The sequence below is a fragment of the Amblyomma maculatum genome, chromosome 1, assembly GCF_055883805.1.
Source record: "Amblyomma maculatum isolate TAMU_Amacu chromosome 1, ASM5588380v1, whole genome shotgun sequence".
NCBI classification, from domain to species: domain Eukaryota; kingdom Metazoa; phylum Arthropoda; class Arachnida; order Ixodida; family Ixodidae; genus Amblyomma; species Amblyomma maculatum.
Genome location: NC_139344.1, coordinates 502,202,582 through 502,214,593, shown reverse-complemented (window position 1 = coordinate 502,214,593; position 12,012 = coordinate 502,202,582). Strand labels below are relative to the sequence as shown.

The following is a 12,012-nucleotide window of genomic DNA, read 5'->3' as shown; positions in this document are numbered from 1 at the left end:
AGAAAGAGCGTCGGCGTCTTGTTGTTGGCAACCCGATTTATAAACGACGTCGAAATTGTATTCTTGCAGGCGTAGAATCCAGCGGCCAAGTCGGCCTGTCAAATTTTTCAGTGAAGACAACCAGATGATGATTGGTCACAACTGTGAAGTACCGACCGTAGAGGTAGGGGCGAAACGTTTGAACAGTCCAGACGACGGCAAGACATTCCTGTTCGGTAATGGTGTAGTTTTTCTCAGCTGGAGTGAAGGTCCGACTGGCGAAGGCAATGACTTTCTCACGCGAAGTTGCATCGCGCTGCAGGACAGCGCCAAGACCGTGACCACTGGCATCAGTGGGCAGGGTGGTAGGAGCGCTGTCGCTGAAGTGGCCAAGGACGGGATCTGATGTGAGGGCGTTCTTTAGGTCGGTAAAAGCAGTGTTGCACTGTTCAGTCCACACGAAAGAGCTGCGCGCTTTAAGTAGTTCATGAAGTGGCGCCGCAATAGTTGCAAAACGCCTTATGAAACGCCGGAAATATGACGCCAGGCCGAGGAAACTGCGCAAATCTGCAGTCCGTTGTGGGCGAAGAGAGTTCAAGACCGCGCTGATTTTATCAGGGTCTGGACGAATGCCGTCATTGCTAACCAGATGTCCCAATATTTTAATTTCCTTCTGTGCAAAGTGGCACTTCTTGTTGAGCTGAAGGCCCGCTGAAGAAAAACACGTCAGGACTTCATTCAGGCGCGTGAGATGGTCCTTAAAAGTAGCCGAAAAGATAACAATGTCATCCAAGTAACATAAACAGGTTCTCTATTTTAGACCACGAAGTACCGTATCAATCATTTTTTCAAATGTCGCTGGTGTGTTACACAGACCGACGGGCATAACATTAAACTCGTAAAGTCCATCGGGAGTTGCGAAAGCGGTTTTTTCTTTGTCGCTCTCATGCATAGGTATTTGCCAATAACCTGAGCAGAGATCCAAGGTCGAGAAATATTCGGCCCCTTGGAGAGAGTCAAGGGCATCATCTATTCGCGGCATCGGGTAGACATCTTTACGGGTTAATTTTGTGGAGTGCGCGATAATCAACACAAAATCGTACCGATCCGTCCTTTTTTTTAACTAATACTACTGGGGAGGACCATGGGCTTGTTAATGGACGAATAATATCGCGACGGAGCATGTCATTCACATTTTCTTCAATTACTTTTCGTCCCGAGAGAGAAACCCGATAAGATCGTCGGCGTACGATCGAGTTGCCTTCAGTAATGATGCGGTGGTGTGCAACACTAGTCCGTCCCAGTGGTGGGGAAGAGGCATCAAAAATGGCTTGATGGGCTTGAAGCAATTCCAGCAATTTTTTGCGTTGGTGCGGCATGAGGTCCGGACTGATTGTCTTCGACAGCATGGAAAGAGAGACGTGCGATTAATCACGTTGCTGAGGTAGTGGGGCGGTGAGCACCATCATGCACATAGGGTGAGCATCCACTATGCATGGCAGGGAAGTTCCTTTAGTCAGAACGAGGGCTTCACGGCATGTGTTCGTGGCAGCGACTATCGCTGAGCCGCTGCGGAATCGTACAAGACTAGATGGGAAGGCGATTCCACGTGCGAGATGACGATGAGATAGTGCGATGAGTACATCCCCGTCTCTGATGTGTTCCGAAACAACGGTAACAAGCTTTTCGCACTGTGGAGGCAATACAGTATCAACTGCGGCAATGAGGGAGTGACGTCCTTCAGAAATGTCAGGTGAAAAATGACTGTCTGTCATATGATTGACATGGTCGGCACAAGAAATTAACGCTGAAGCGGTCGACAAAAAATTTATCCAAAAATCATCTGAATCGCACACGGTGAAAGCACAGCAAACTGAACATGGTGGCGGACGCCGTCTATAACAATTCGAACTGTACACTTTGCTGAAGGATGTAGAGGGACGTCATTTGCTCCACGAAGTTCAGGTCCATCATCGCAAACGGTGGCACAAATCAGCGCGAATAACAGAAATTGCTGTCCCTGTGTCAATCAAAGCTTCGACCGGTAATCCTTCAGCTAAAACGGAAATCATATTGTATGGGCGATGAGGAGGACTTTTGGTAAGTTCGCAGAGTGCAGTTTCACCTCCGGAAACTGCATCGCTTAGTTTTCCGAATGACGGACAGGAACAGTTGTCGCTGGTCGAAGTGGAGACACAGAGCGGCGGTATGGGGAAAGGGACCGGCGTCGGGATACATGGGCGCCACTTGGTTCAGACGAGGATACCGGCGGTGAAGAGGATCGACGAGGTGGGCTGGGAAAAGGTCGTCGCTGATATAATAAGGGTACGTCACTTTCGAAGGCGTCGTAACCACGCCGCTCGTTCTGAATGTGTCGACGACAGAAGCGGGATATATGTCCTCGGATTCCACAGTAGTAGCACACTGGGCGAGAGGGGCGCCAAGGTGCGTAATAGGGTGGCGTAGGCTGAGCCGTCGTCACGGCGTTGATGTGGTTGTAGGGCGATGCCAGTTGGGGCGGCGGAACAAAAGGAGGTGGTGATGCTGCGACGTGCGCGTAAGTCGATGCTGGGCGGGGTGCAGGATTGTCGGACACCTTAGGTCGGGTGATTGTTGCCAGCTCATCTTTAATGATGTTGCGGAGACCGGCGTCATTAGAAGGTACGGAAGAATGATCGCAGCCGTGTTGACAGACAGGCTTGAGGGCTTGGAGCTCCTCCCGGATGGTGGCTCGGATCAGTGCCCGCAGATCCAGGTGAGCAGAGGTCAGGCCAGTAGCAATGCCGGGCTGCAATCGGGAGGACTGCAGCTGGTCGATGGGTTGGCAGGTCGCAATAATGCCGTCAACAGTAGAAGGAGTCTGGGCAATCAGGGTGGTATAAGCCACAGAATTAATTCCTTTCAAGATGTTGTGTACGCGTTCAGGTTCCGGCATGGTGGGACTAATACACTGGCAAAGTGCAAGTATGGCCTCTATGTAAGACGCATACGACTCATCGGGACCTTGGAGGCGAGAGGCGAGCTTGTTCTTCGCGACCCCAGTCCGAACTGCTGGGTCCGCGAAATATTGGCGGAACTGCTGCTTGAATGTGGTCCAGTTAGTGGTGTGGTGTTCGCGGTTAATAAACCAGGTTCTGGCGACCCCAATGAGGTAGAAAGAAACGTTAAGAAATTTTAGAGCATCGTCCTACCGGTTGTAGTTACTGCAGCGTTCATAGGTGTCCAGCCAGTCATCGACGTCTTCATCGTGACGACCAGCGTGTGGGCACAGTCGGAGGGGGTGGTGTAGCCGAGGTAGAGGGTCCTGCTGATTCGTGGGTACTCTCGGTAGACATAACAATGGTGGCAGGCGGTAAACAGCGACAGGAACGTAGCTCCAGCGAGAGGCTGGGCACAAAACAGGAAGGAGAGCAAGTCTCACCTCCATCACATGTGGAAGAAGGCCAGGTCGAGACGGCAAGGTCGAGACGGCAAGGCAAGGGATGCCGTGTCTGGCGTTTATTCCAATGGACAAACCCAAGCGCGTGCCGGAGCCGGCGCCGCGGGACGAGAATGATCGTATGTACAAGAGGAAGAAGATCATGGTATGTACAAATGAAAGAAGATCCGTGGAGGGCTGACAATATGTATATGTAAAGGAAATAGGCCTGTAGTTAGCCACACAATTTTTTCAATCACATTTATGAATCGGCACTACGTTGGCTGCTTTCCACTCGTCAGGCAGAGAGCTAGTCTTAAGAGATTTATTGAACATTATAACTAAATAGTGAGCAATCATATCGGGACAGGCGCGCAGCACATACCAAGAAAGACCGTCAGGGCCGCCTGCAGAACCAGCTGTAAAATTCTGAAGCAGTTTACGACACCGGTGTGCGTAATAACCAGGTCAGGAGTAACCGTGGTTAGGGCCTCGAAAACTGAGGGGAGGTGACCTGAATAAGACTGAGCGAAAACACACTGGAAATAATCGTTGAATGAACACGACTTTTTGTAATCGCCATCCACCATAACACCGTTAGAGACAGTAGGTTCGGGATTCCTACGGATTCTCTTCGGTGAGATTTTAGAAATTTCCACATTTCCTTAGAGTTTGTCTGCAGCTTAGCTCCCAAGGCATCAAAATATTTTTTCCTGGCTTCCTTGTTCTTACTTTTTATGTCTCTACCAAGACGCTCTAACGAGCCATACACATTACTGTTCTTGTTTCTTTTGTATCTGCTTAGGAGGCAGTGTCATTTGTTTATAAGTAGTCTGGTGTCACGAGTTACCCATGTCATGACATGCATTTACTAGGAATGTGCTGGTCAATTAAGATTTGAAGGATGTTTTTAAACATTATCCAAAGCTCATTGGAGCCAGCACTTTGCCTGGCTGCAGCGAATTTCGGTAAGAGGGATTAAAGTTCAGTGCAGAGGGAAGTGTAGTCACCCTTTTCATAGAAGTAAACCTTTCTGGAGCCCGCATGTGCTACCCTATAGCTAATAGGCGTGAGCTGTGCAATTACGCAGTCGTGGTCACACATTCCAGGAGTTACCAAAACGTCCCTAATGATGGATGCTCTGTTAATGAAAAAAAGGTTGAGGACAGAATTACCGTTACTTCCCTGCCTTGCTAGCTCCGTAACAAATTGATACAGGACATTGGCTAGTATAAACTCAGAAACACCTGCAGACAAGGCACTTGATCCCGCCACAATGCACTTAGTATTGTCTCATTGGACGTTGGGCATATTACAATCGCCATCTGTGATAAAATCTTGGTTCAGTGAAGATAAGAAAATAAATCGAAATTTAAAAACATCAGGACATGCGGGGGAGCGATAAAACAAAGCAACAACTAAATGACACTGATGGGAGATGATAACGCAGGCATGCATTGACAAGCAGGCACAGCGATAAATTTTGAAGCCCGCTGGAAGCCAAGATTCCGTGCCTATAACAATAGGTGGTAGAACGGTAGAGACCAGTGCTGCAAAGTCATCTGGTATATTTTCAATACTTGGCCAGTTTACGACAAGAGCAGCCAAGCTACTGAACTATCATTCCGATCTCTTTTTCCTAGCTAGCTTTTTGAGTCGATAACTTGTGTTCGTGGTAAAAAAAAAAAATAGCATTTATCATTTCTTATCAATTTATTATGCCGTAGTTTAAAAGGCTTCGCAGAGTCACGTGCAAGTTTTGAGCGCGCCTGCCTCACTGCAAAAGCGAAGTCCTCACGGATAGCTGTTTCCTTTAGCACGAAAGTACTCGCTCCTTATCTTTCGAGAAGCGGTGTCTGATACTGTGCCAGTCCATGCTGACTAGGCCGTATGACAGGGCTCATTCGAAGAAAGAGGGCTCATCCACAGAGTCAAACAAGCCAAAAAGTACCAGATTATATCTGCGTAATTGGTTATTAGTATTCTCTAAGGAAGACCTCATCTCAGCAACCTCGCGGGTCAGATCGTGAACTTTACTATAATTTGAAGGCTGATAACTAAATTTTTAAATTTTCATTCATATATTTTATTGATATATTGACGCAGTCCTTAACACAGAGATTTGAGCTAGTTGGTTGCTTAACAAGGTACGAGGAACAAGAACCGAGCGCTCGTCGCGGCGCCGGTAAAACATCGAAGGTGCAGTCTTCACTCTGTACTGATCGCGTGTTCCTCCCCGAGGAGACAAAGCCCCTCCCGTTGAGGCGGGCACTGCCAGTTTTTCTGCTGCTCTGTGCACTGTGACTTCTGTGACCTCCCACGGTGACTTCTGACTAGAATTCACGCCATGACATCTGGTGGCAGGCGCTCGGTAACGCCTTTCCAATATTATGTTTGATAATGATGTTTCATTTCACTTGCTCACAGACTGTTTTTGTATTGTGAATTTGTGCGCCGGTCCTTCCAATTCTGGCAAAGATAATTTAGTCATATTTTAGATAATATAAACACTGACGTTTTGATGAACTTAAAAAGCAGGTTGTTTACCACACTATATGATGCCATAAAATATCAACGCTTTAATTCAACAGGTTCATAAACGTTTAACCTGCACGGCCTTTCTTTTTTTTTGTAGTATGAAAATAGTTCATTTTCCCGCACATACATGCACGCACAAAGGCATACCAGCTATTTTTCTGTCGTCGAACCTGTCAATAAAAGGCGACAAATGCACGGATGTAAATTTGGACCACAATTCTGGTGTATAGAACTGATCCTGCTGTTCCACGATTTTGGAGCAGATGTCCGTGATAAATGGCTGTGGCTTAGTCAGTAGGTGGGCTCAGTGGCTGTGCCACAACACAGTTCTCTAATCCGCTCGTCTTCGCCATGCAGGTGCTCTCGCCCCTCATCGTCTGCGTCATGCTCCCTGGCATGTTTTGCGCTCCCTGGTCGAGCGCGATCGAGCGTGCGCCCCTGCACGACGCAGCTTACGGAGGTCCCATAAACAAGGCAACCAAAAACGCTCCTTTTCCTGCAATATCGGCTCAAAACAGCTGGATCCTCAGACCAGATTGGAAGGCCCCATCGTCAGCGACTACATTCAACGTGTCAACTATAAATGAACAGCGACCGTCACCGGCACTCTGTGGGCTCGGTGACTGTGCCACAACACAGTTCTCTAATCCGCTCGTCTTCGCCATGCAGGTTGGTGGCCATTACAGTCTCTTTTCAAAGAAAACGAGTAACTGTTTTTTGGTGCAGCTCCCGAGCCCTCAGTGCTGCCTTGCTATCAGTGTTGAGTGTCTTCACGTTGTTCATTCTTTGTTACTGTCGTGTGGTGATATTGAGAGCAACCCCGGTCCTGACAAGCTAGACATTATTCTTGACGCACTAAAAAAGATGTCTTCTGGCCAGACCAAATTAGTAACTGAAGTGCAGGAGCTTAAGAGCCAGCTTCTCTCAATGGACCAAAAAATGGCATATTTCACCACCCGTCTCAGCACTTTAGAAACTCACTGCGGAAATCTGTCTACAATGCGCACTGACCTAGAAGCAATCCAAACCACTACGACCGAAACGACTCGCCTAGTTAGTGTGCTAGAGGCTCGCCTGGAAGACGTTGAAAACCGCTCCCGGCGAAACAACCTAATTTTCTATGGTTTACCTGATACCAACTCCTCTGAAACCTATTCGCAATCCGAAGAAATAATCACTCACCACTGCTCTCAATACCTTGATATCCAGTAAAGCCCAATCGAAATTGAACGTGCTCACCGCCTCGGAAGACACTCTCAGCATCGGCAACGCCCGATTATCGTCAAATTTACATCCTTCAAAACAAAAGAATCAGTTCTTTCCAAAGGTCCAAAGTTCAAAGATACAGGCTACAGCGTAGGTGAAGATTTTTCGCGCCGCGTCCAGAATTGCCGAAAAGAGCTTATAGCTTTCGCTAAGGCAAAGTCTGTGACTTATTCCCTGCGGTTTAAAACGCTGCATATCGGCCCAAAGCGTTACATTTTTTTATGAAAGTTCTGAAACTGTTAAAGAAATATCTTAACAATCAACTCACCCCTGCCGGCCACCGCATTATTCCCCACCTACTCATCGTGCCAACGTTTCCCTATCGGTTATCTTTACTAACATCCGCAGCTTCTTGCCGAAACGCGATATCGTGTCAAACCTTATTTCATCATCAGGCAGCGATCTACTTGTATTAACCGAAACGTGGTTGAACAGCGATATAAATGACTCAGAGATATTGTTTGATTTGCCAAATTTTCGTCTTTTTCGCGCCGATAGGAAAGAAGCCCGCGGAGGGGGAGTTCTAATTGCCGTCAACGAACAGTTATCATGCTCCGTCATCAATGTCTGCTCGGACTTGGAAATACTATGGCTCATGTGCCGTGCTTCACCCCTGACACTTCTAATTGGGGTGTGCTATAGACCACCTCGAAGTAGTCCCGACTTTCCTCGCAAGCTTCACAACATCCTAAATCAACTGGTTTCAAAGCACCCTAAGGCACATATCCTCCTATTTGGGGATTTCAACTACCCCAATATCGACTGGAATAGTCAACCTCAGCCCATGGTCAGGAATAGTCGAGAGAATTCCTTGATGTCTGTATTAACTTTAATTTGACCCAATTAGTATCTGAACCAACACGTGTCGCAGGAGAAGCAGCTAACACTCTAGACCTCATTCTGACCACTCATCCAGATAGCTTAGAATCTCTTACGTACCTCCGCGAAATCAGCGACCATAAAGTAATTCATGCCACTTTCAACTTTACACCTGTGTTAAAAGAACCTTCCCGGAAAACTATTATGCTCTACGACAAGAGAAACTACGAAGCAATCAGCAATGAATTAAATAACTTCTTGTCAATGTTGAAACATCCTTTCATAGCAGAAGTGTAAATGAAAACTGGACACTCTTCAAACATAAAATAGCGGACGTAACCAATAAATATATCCCGACGTGCAGTTTTAGGAAGCGTAATCAGAAGCCGTGGTTCACCAAAACACTAAAACGATCGAAAATAAGTAAAAACGCGCATTTCGTACAGACGAAGCGACAAGGAAGCCCAAATGCGTGGGTAACATACCATGAAGTTGAACACTTGTACTTGGCTGCGATTGTTAAAGCTAAGCGCTCCTTCTACGAGGTCGACCTACCAAAAATGATAGTCGATAACCCAAAAGAAACGCGCGCTGTCACCCTCACTAACAATGCCGGTGTTACAATGACTCATACCGAATGTGCAAACGCATTTAACACTGCTTTTTCGTCCGTTTTTACTGACGAATCCGAATTGCCCTGTTCTACATTACCACTTGTTATCACCACAGCCATGGAACCCATAACTTTTAAACAGTAGCGGAATTTCATGCATAATTGATAAAATAAAGAACTCATCCGCTACCGGCATAGATGATATAAACTCAAAAATTTTAAAGAACGCTAAACTATCTTGCTCCAGTATCCTTTGTGCACTGTTTACGCAATCATTGTCTGAAGGAACCATACCTGACGACTGGAAAGTGGGGAAGATCGTTCCCATCCACAAAACAGGTACTACTGATTCACCTCTTAATTATCGCCCTATTTCATTAACAAGTGTACCCTGCAAATTAATGGAACATGCCATTTACAGCCAAATCATACAATTCCTAGATTCCAATCACTTCTTCCATCCGTCCCAGCATGGGTTTCGGAAAGGATTTTCTTGCGAAACTCAGCTAGCCATTTTTCTTCATGACATTCACGCCAACCTTGACACTAACCTACAAACTGATGCCATATTCCTAGACTTTGCTAAGGCTTTCGACAAAGTACCTCATCAACGCTTGCTTCTCAAAATCTCTCAGCTGAACCTAGATCCAAACATCATCGCGTGGATTAAAGAATTCCTCACGCATCGTTCTCAATCTGTCTTCATTAATAATCAGCCCTCCCACCCGCTTCCAGTAACCTCCGGCGTCCCGCAGGGTTCCGTTCTCGGTCCTTTGTTATTCCTTATTTACATTAACGACCTACCCCAGCATGTATCTTGTCATATCCGTCTGTTTGCTGATGACTGCGTTATTTATCGTTCAGTCACTCACCCTTCTGACCAAGAATCCCTACAGGCTGACCTAAATCATGTGCAAAACTGGTGTTTGCAGCGGCTGATGACACTCAACCCTAACAATGTAAGTATATGTCTTTTCACCGCCGCTGAAATCCTTTTGGTTTTCAGTACACAATTTCTAACTCCTCTGTCGACCTCATCCAGTCGTACAAATACTTAGGTATCACCATTTCTAATGATATATCCTGGCGTCTGCATGTGACTAACCTGATATCATCAGCTAATAAAACACTTGGCTTCTTGAAACGTCACCTGCGGGATGCCACTCAACATGTAAGACTACAAGCATACAGTTCACTCATCAGAACTAAACTGGAATTCGCATCGGCCATCTGGAATCCTCACCAAGCATATCTAACAAACGCCCTCGAAGCTGTGCAGAACAGGGCCACCAGATTCATTCATTCCTCGTATTCATACGACGTTAGCATATCATCTCTAAAATTGCAATCAGGTCTATCTAATCTTTCTGCTCGCCGTCGCACTGCCAGTCTCGTCTTATTTCACAAGTTTTTTTATTCGCCACTCATACAAGAACCCTACATCTGCGCACCCCCGCCGCGCAGATCCCATCGCATCAGTCACCCTCTTCAAGTTTTGCGCCCACGTGCCCGTACCACTGTTTCTCTAATTCATTTTTTTGCCGAGTAGCAGCTGACTGGAACAGCCTTCCCCACGATATCGCTGCCATCACCTGCCCTGGAACATTCATGACAGCATTGAACACCTGTACTTCATAAAAACCCACCCCTTATGTAACACCCCGCAAGGGGTCTTTAAGCAAAATAAATTGATGTGATGTGACTAGTGTCCAAGGCTCTCAGGCGGGCAATCATTCACTTTATAATCAGCACTTCCGAAGTGTCTTCTGGCGGGCTAGTTCGTGTAAATAACTTTTCAAAACTGCGCGAATAAAACGAGGACAGAGCGAGAAACTCAGGAACCCACACAAAGCGAAGAACTTGAAAACTTTTATTCCAAAAGATTACGGCAGTCTTTTTACAGCCTCTACGGATACCAGCAACAAAACAAACCAAACTATCCGTAACAGAATGTCCCAATCCTTTCACGATAATGGACAAGCACCTAACCAGTACACAAGTAACTCAGAAACCGCACAAATTTACCCTCATCAAGACGAAGATCGCGTGCCTTGGCCACCACAAGCCGAAGACGCCAAGAACCTAGATGAAAGAAGGCTGACAACCAGGAAACAATATGAAAAGCATGACACCCAACAGGAATATGGTAAAAGGCAATGAAGAGACCACTAAAACCGCAGATTAAAAATGCGAAACACGGAACACAAGTGAAGACGAAGAAGAGGCCACTAAAATTGGAGCTATAATCTATTTGATCAAAATAAAACATGACACGAGAGTAAAGGTGAGAACCTAACATGATAAACTTGAAAGAATGAAGCATCAAAAGAGCAGAGCCAAGAGAAAGGTGAACAGCTAAACAGGACGGTACGCATTGCTCCCTTCTAGAAACTCAATTTCTTTATCCGAAAGATGAAGAGGTAGTGAATGGCCAGATTGCCTCCTGAATTGGTTGACAAATTGCGGTCATGATCACTCGCCCTTTCATTGAAGGCCCATTTTGGCCAATGTACATCTGGCCGCACTATACCGGAACTTTATATACGCCTTCTGTGGCGTATTCTGTGTACTTGTTGCTGTGGCTTAATCTGCAATCGTGTTGCCTACCATCACTGTTCATCATGGCGCACACCTTAGACAACTTGCAAGGTGCCGAAAATAAAAGCCGGACGCCACATTTGCCTACGATTTTCTTCAGATTATGTGACACAAGATGTATGACACATACTGGTTTTCGTTCCTCTTCTCTGTTTTTAGGGTTCCCGTGCTTAATCCTTTGTAGCAGGCCTTCTCAAACGAAAGTAACTAATTGCCGTGGATAACCAGCCGCATACAGTCTCTCTATATGCATTTTAAGGCTGTATTCTAAATTGTGTAAGCATGATTTATCAAGCGAAGAACGGCAAGCTCTTTAACAAACTTCGAATGAGCACTGGTAGGAACAGCTTTTTCAATCGCGGAGTGTAGGATCAATAGATATGTGAACTTATGAAGTGCAAGCTTACATCAAGAAACTGAATTTGGCTGTCTTTAGGCAATTAATGCGTGAGGTTAAGCCCTGTTTCTTCAGATAGAAAAATGCAATCCCAGAAAAGCAAAAAATGTTTGTTTTAGTGAAAGACTTCGCGTGCCAAGGGCGAAACTATTTTAGATTATCTAGATTGTCACCTCAGCAACTTTAAAGGAAACAATGTTATAGAACTTTGGGACAGGTTTAAAGAACATTTGCACATACTGTGTTCAAACTTTTGTACCAAGAAAGACAAAGAAAACAGCGAAAGTTGATCCGTGGGTTACGCGGGAAGTCATTCACTTGAAAAGAAAGATTACACGCTGGAGAAGAAAAAACGCCCCTATACCACAAATTCAAACCGTGCGA

The 12,012-nt window shown here is 46.0% G+C and overlaps 1 pseudogene; it reads left to right on the top strand.

The window, feature by feature from the left end:
* Window positions 1–6,252: 6,252 nt before the first annotated feature.
* On the top strand, window positions 6,253–7,109 carry LOC146210338 (uncharacterized; annotated as a pseudogene).
* Window positions 7,110–12,012: the final 4,903 nt, after the last annotated feature.